The following is a 5,820-nucleotide window of genomic DNA, read 5'->3' on the forward strand; positions in this document are numbered from 1 at the left end:
TGTTGGCAGTGGTGGGACACTGGCAGGCACGCTGCTGATGAAAAAGTATTAAATAGCTGTCTTACGTAACCCTAAAATTTCCATGACGATGTGAAAATGTTTGGCTGCAAAATGGTAGATAATGTCTTTGTGCTTCAGTGCTGTGAAAAACCTTAAGTGCTGGGCAGCACAGCACAGCTTGGTGGTGAGGGGAATTATCTGCCCTACTGGCTTTTCACTTTCCTTTTTAGAGAAGTGCCAAGTAGGTACTCAGAGCCTAAAAGGTCCACGTTGAGAGCAGGTGCTGGAAATACAGACCAAGGAGTCGGGAAGGAAGTCCATTTATTTGGAGAAAAAAAGGACTGAGGCAGCAGTAGTACCAAGAGGAGGAGAATGAGACGTGCTGGCCGAGTGAACCTGGGTGCTGGGATACTGGCCTGCCTGAGAAGATGGTGTAGGTTGAAATGTCAGAAGGTGGGAGTTTACTGAAGTCTTTGGTAATTTTAAGAGAGTAGGAATTACAATGTTAGATCAGATCACTGACTTTCTCTGTTATCTAGTCTTTGATATTATCTAGCCTTAGGTGCTTAAAAATTAGCAGTAGACCACCATTTAATGAAAAATTCAAGGGCTACTTTAAACTAATGTAAATAAACTAAAAGCAAAAAAAAAAAAAAAAGTAAAATTATCAGCTAGTACCTGACTTCTATTAGTTTAAATACTTTATAACATTTGTTTTCATTAAATTTGTTTTCTAAATTCTTGAAAGTTACTAATACTTTCTTAATTGCTCTTTCCTTACAGAAATAAGGCTTAAACAGTTCTGTCTCCCATGGCAGTTCTACATCCTTTTCGTCTTTGAAATCAGTGGCTGATAGAAAAACAGTTTTCATATAGTAAGAGCTCTTTGATTAATGGGTTTGTTTTGATTTTGCTTTTTCCTTTGCTGCACACCCAGGTTTCAAAAGCAGTGAGCTGCAAAGAGCGTCCTACCTCTGTCAGGATATTTAATCCTTTTAATAAGCTTTAGGCTTCATGTTTACCTTCTGGCAGTAAGATCCACCATTCAGCTATATTTTTTTAATATACATTATTTTTTAATGAAGTGGGTTTCGCTGCTTCAGAGCAAGTATGGTCAGACAGATAGTTGAGATGGTGCCTTACAATATCAAATTGAACTCAAGTTTCTCTATTGAAGTGTACCATCCCTTGGTCAAGTCAATTAAAACCACAGAGTGTATCTGTACTAGTAAATGAAAAAGAGCCAAGGAGTGAGGTCAGGCACAGAATTGATCTGTGATTATCTACAGTGCCCGTTAGCTCTTTTCTTAGCTCTATTTTGAACCGGCTTTCTCCAAGACAAATTTCTCTAAATCTTACTTAGTACTAAGTCGTACAGATCTGGGCCAATCTGTCCTGGCCATGGGAGCAAAGGTTGGTTTGCGACACTCTGGTACTTAGTAATGCAGGGTTTGCTGTGCATCCAGGCTGTAATACAGAGGAAATAAGACTCTGCGTTGTACGGAAATGGATTACAGATAAGTATTAAAGCACACAGGACACTTAAATACTGTTTTAAGATCCTACACTGAAAATAATAATGACTGTGCATCTCACTTGCATGTGAACAAATTACTGCTAAGTGTTCTGTTTCAGAGAATATTTATTCTTGTTTTGTGAGGGAGCAATCCAATTGGCTTATATCCTTTATCCCATCCATTATTTTGTATTAATTTTGTTAAATTAATAAGAATTAAATTCAGCTTTTCAGGCTGACTTTTAGTTATCTTGTGTTAAATTTAAAATCTACTGAATTCCTTCTTCCATTTCAAGTGCTTTGCCACCCGAATGTGTAGTTTGTTGGTAACTATACTGTACATATACTGCAAACTTGGGATGTTTCAGGCAATCAGAGATGAGTTAACACTCCCACTCTTCTGAATTGCCAAGCCAGCTTTTGTATCTCTTTTGTACACTCTTTTGCTGTGTGTATGCTGATTGTGCTGACATCTCCTTTTTCATGCAGAGCTTTTTTAGTGCTAATAAAGACCGAGCTTTAGCAAGAACAGTAGTGTTGACAGTATGACGAGCAGACAGTAAATAGTAACTTAATTCACTGTTACGTTGAAATGTAGCTATGACTGTAGGATTTTACTTGATGCCTCTTCTTGTTATATGCTAACAATCACTAGCAAAATAATTATTTAAAATCTGTAAAGTATCTTTGCCTTAGCCTGCCCCAGCAAAAACAAATCAAAAAACATAGGGCAAAGTAGACTGTCGTATTGCAACGGTGTTCACACAAATGAATTGTTTACTTAAAGCCTTATTACAGAATTGGATTCTGCATTAGAAATGTCAAAACACAGAATTTTGCTCATAAAGAAGTAAACTGTGATGTTAGGGTAAACTCTGTCTTTCTTGGTCTTCTAAACATTTTCTGTGTTTTGGAAACCTACAGTAATTTTAAAATCTGCGTTCTTTACTGTTAAATTGGTTTTTACCTTTATACCCCACTTACAGGGAAGAATGGATTTTTCATTAGTAAATACAAGTGTTGACACAAGATGATGTGTTTTGGAAATCCCTAGGGTTTTTTTGCTGGTGACTAATTTGACTATGCATATCTTAAATGGTTAATGTCTAGGTCATAAAATACATGACAGGGTTAAGTGTAATCTTTCAAGTAAGGATCCAGCTATATTCACAAACTTGTTAGAGTTCTTTACAAGTACTTTTATTATAATTGCTTGCTGTTGTGCTGGTCAGAAACACGTGTATAGCTTCTAAACTTGATGTTCTTGGTCGTTATTAAATACAGACTTAGTCTTGTTCTTCAGCTTAGATCAAAGATGTTGAGCCTGTTGTCAGCAGGTGACTGCAGTCAACCAGACAAACCTCCTCCAGCCCGAGATTGGTTTTTCTGCTACATGATGGGGAATGGGCAGCCAACCTAGTGGCTTGAGTCCCTGGTGACCCACTCCATGTGGGCTGCCTCCTCGAGCCATCCCTGTCTCTTCCTAGCTATGTGTCTGTTGTTGGACTGAAATCACACATCTCATCTTTTCTGTGGAACTGGATTCTGTTGCGTTGTAAAAATACAGATGTGTTTCAGATTACGTGGTACTTCTGTCATGTGCCTGCAGATGCATCAGTCACATAAGTGCTATCTGCATTTTGGTCACAAAGGATCTAGAAGTAGAGCACAGCATTCCCTCTTTGCTTCTTGAAAATCTTTTCACACCTGCACTTCTGAAATTCCTCTGTCTTTGTTGAAGTAGAGGAAGGATATTTTCCAGATTTTTATAGATATATATTTGCTTTATTGATAGTTAGTTCTTCTTCTAAAACAAGAAGAGACATTAAATAAGCTTAAATGTAGGTACTATTTCAGGATTTTGTTAAAAGTTTGGATTTCAGTAGTTCTTTTCTTCTTTCCTGATTTACTTTATTTTGTTATCTAGCTTAATTTATAGAGACTAATCCAATCTCTTAGCCTTTGGTTTACTGGCTTAGTAAGACAAACTTACCTTTGCCTAGGGAAAAGAAAGGTAGTTGATTCACCAGAAAATTTCAGTAGCCTTCAGCATGCCTCTGCCTGTTCTGGTGCAGCTTTCTTGGATGTGGCTCAGTGTTGTGTGAGGTCTCACCTTGCTTTGTACGGTGGCATTAATGCTTCTGTATGTGTACTGGAAGTATTTTTCTTTTCACACTTTGGATTTTACTTACCCTCATGTTTTGTGTAGCTTATTATAATTGTGATTGACAGATAGCTCCTTTCTTCCATCCAGCTTACAGTACGTAATCATTGTTTTTCTCAAAAATGTATGCTCTTTAATTTTTAAATTGTATCCCACTTTTGTTGTTCCTGATCATTACGCTGATTTTTCTGAATTGACAATACCTATCAACACTGTCAGCAAAAACTTCATTGGAATTTTTTTACATTGCGTGTTATAAAAGCTATCTTAGCCTAAAAAATGATTTATGTTTGCTGCATTTGGCTAAGCCTGAAAATCTGCATTCAATTAAAACAATGATTTTTATGCATTTTAAAATTCAAATAAACCTCTTAGATTCTTTTCTGCTCTTCAGTTGTTGAAATATATATGAGGCTGTTTGAGCAATACATTCCGAAATAGAAATAGAACCTGCAGCCTTTTTTACATACTTGTATTTCAGGTTTTTGTCACCTGGGGAGCAATAGGCAAAACTCCAGTCATCTTCCTCACTTTATAAGCACTGTAAAGGAAATAAGTAATTCCCTGTTTTCCTTTTGTAAGGCTTAGCTCTAACTGTTCAAAGTATTTCTTCCTAGTTCTGTGTCTGTCTTGAAGTCTGTGAAGATTTATTTAAATCTTCTGAGTGCTTTCACTTAAACCGTTTAAATAAAAAAAATACTGTTTGTAAGTTCAGCCTTTATTTAAGTAGACAAAATATGAACTGAATTTTTTAATACCCTAGACATTTTTTTTAAATATTGTCAAAAGTAAAGTTAGATTTTTAATTTTTTTTTTTTTACTCCACCATTTGCTACTACTCTTAATACTTTTTAAGATGGAAAGTTTAATATCAGGAGTATCCATATTCTTCTGATGCTTAACTTTTTAGAAATACCTGTCTGTGGTGTAACTAGATGTGATGGCTACAGAGTTAAATTCCTTGCTTGACTTGGAATCAGGTATTATAAATCTGATGGTTAATAGGAGATAACCATAACATAGCAGACACTGTACCCAGCAACTAGATAGCTTTCTGCTAATACACAGAGTATAGTCATTGTTAGAAAGCAGTTAGAAGAGATTTTATTATAAGGTAAACTTTGTTTGGCTTATCTGTGAATAATCCCACTAATCTGTTCAAATTTGCAGTAATGGAACAACTACAGGATCCAGTTATGGAAGAAGATGCAAATATTAAAGCTATTAATGAAGCGTACAGGAAAGCCTTTATTTTTATCAATAAAGGTCTGAACACAGATGAACTGGGTCAGAAGGAAGAGGCAAGAAGTTATTATAAGCAAGGACTTGACCACTTGCTCCGAGGAATTAGTGTTCCATCACAGGACCCTACATGTGTAGGGTCCCAGTGGGAGTCTGCCAGACAAATGCAGCAGAAGATGAGGGAGACCCTCCGAAATGTTCATGCTCGACTCGGCATCCTAGAACAAAACACCCTGCCTGTACAAGCAAGTCCTGCTGCGATGGATGCCCCTGCTGGGGTGCCCAAGTTGTACCCATCCATTCCTTCCAAAGAAAAGCCAGAAAGACCCCCAGCCCCTACTTCTCTGTTCATACCAAATCAGCCACCTGCAGCAGATGGAAGTGTTGCAGCTGTGAGCCAGGGGCAAATTCCAGCTCTGAGTCCATCATCTGTAAAACCTCTTTGTCTGCCAAATGAAGCACCTCCTGCCTATACTCCTCAAGCTACCAATGGCCATTTTACTGTGTCTTACGGCACAGACTCCGGGGAGTTTTCTTCTGTAGGTGAGGACTACTACAGTAAGTGTACTCAGCCACCTCCCCTGGAAAACCTGGGAGTGGATGCAGATGAGCTGATCTTGATTCCCCGAGGAGTACAGATATTCTTTGTGACTCCTGATGGGCAGGTTAGTGCTCCTTCGTATCCTGGATATCTACGCATTGTGAAGTTCTTGGATACAGATAGTGAAGCTGCTCAGAATCGCCCACCTGCATTTCTTCAGGTAACAGGAAAATAATTTTCTCCTTTAATTAAATTTCAAGAATTGTCATAAAACTTTAAAAGGCAGTTGTCTTAAGTTTTTGCTCTTTTGAGCCTAAACCTCTGTATGGTAGTGAGATGGACAGTTAACTGGCTGGT

At 37.7% G+C, this 5,820-nt stretch overlaps 1 pseudogene; it reads left to right on the plus strand.

Annotated features, from left to right (window-relative positions):
* The first annotated feature begins 4,849 nt into the window (after positions 1-4,849).
* On the plus strand, positions 4,850-5,683 carry LOC104521344 (spartin pseudogene; annotated as a pseudogene).
* The last annotated feature ends 137 nt before the right edge of the window (positions 5,684-5,820 follow it).

Source organism: Antrostomus carolinensis, unplaced genomic scaffold (assembly GCF_000700745.2).
Source record: "Antrostomus carolinensis isolate BGI_N321 unplaced genomic scaffold, ASM70074v2 scaffold43082, whole genome shotgun sequence".
Lineage (NCBI taxonomy): Eukaryota > Metazoa > Chordata > Aves > Caprimulgiformes > Caprimulgidae > Antrostomus > Antrostomus carolinensis.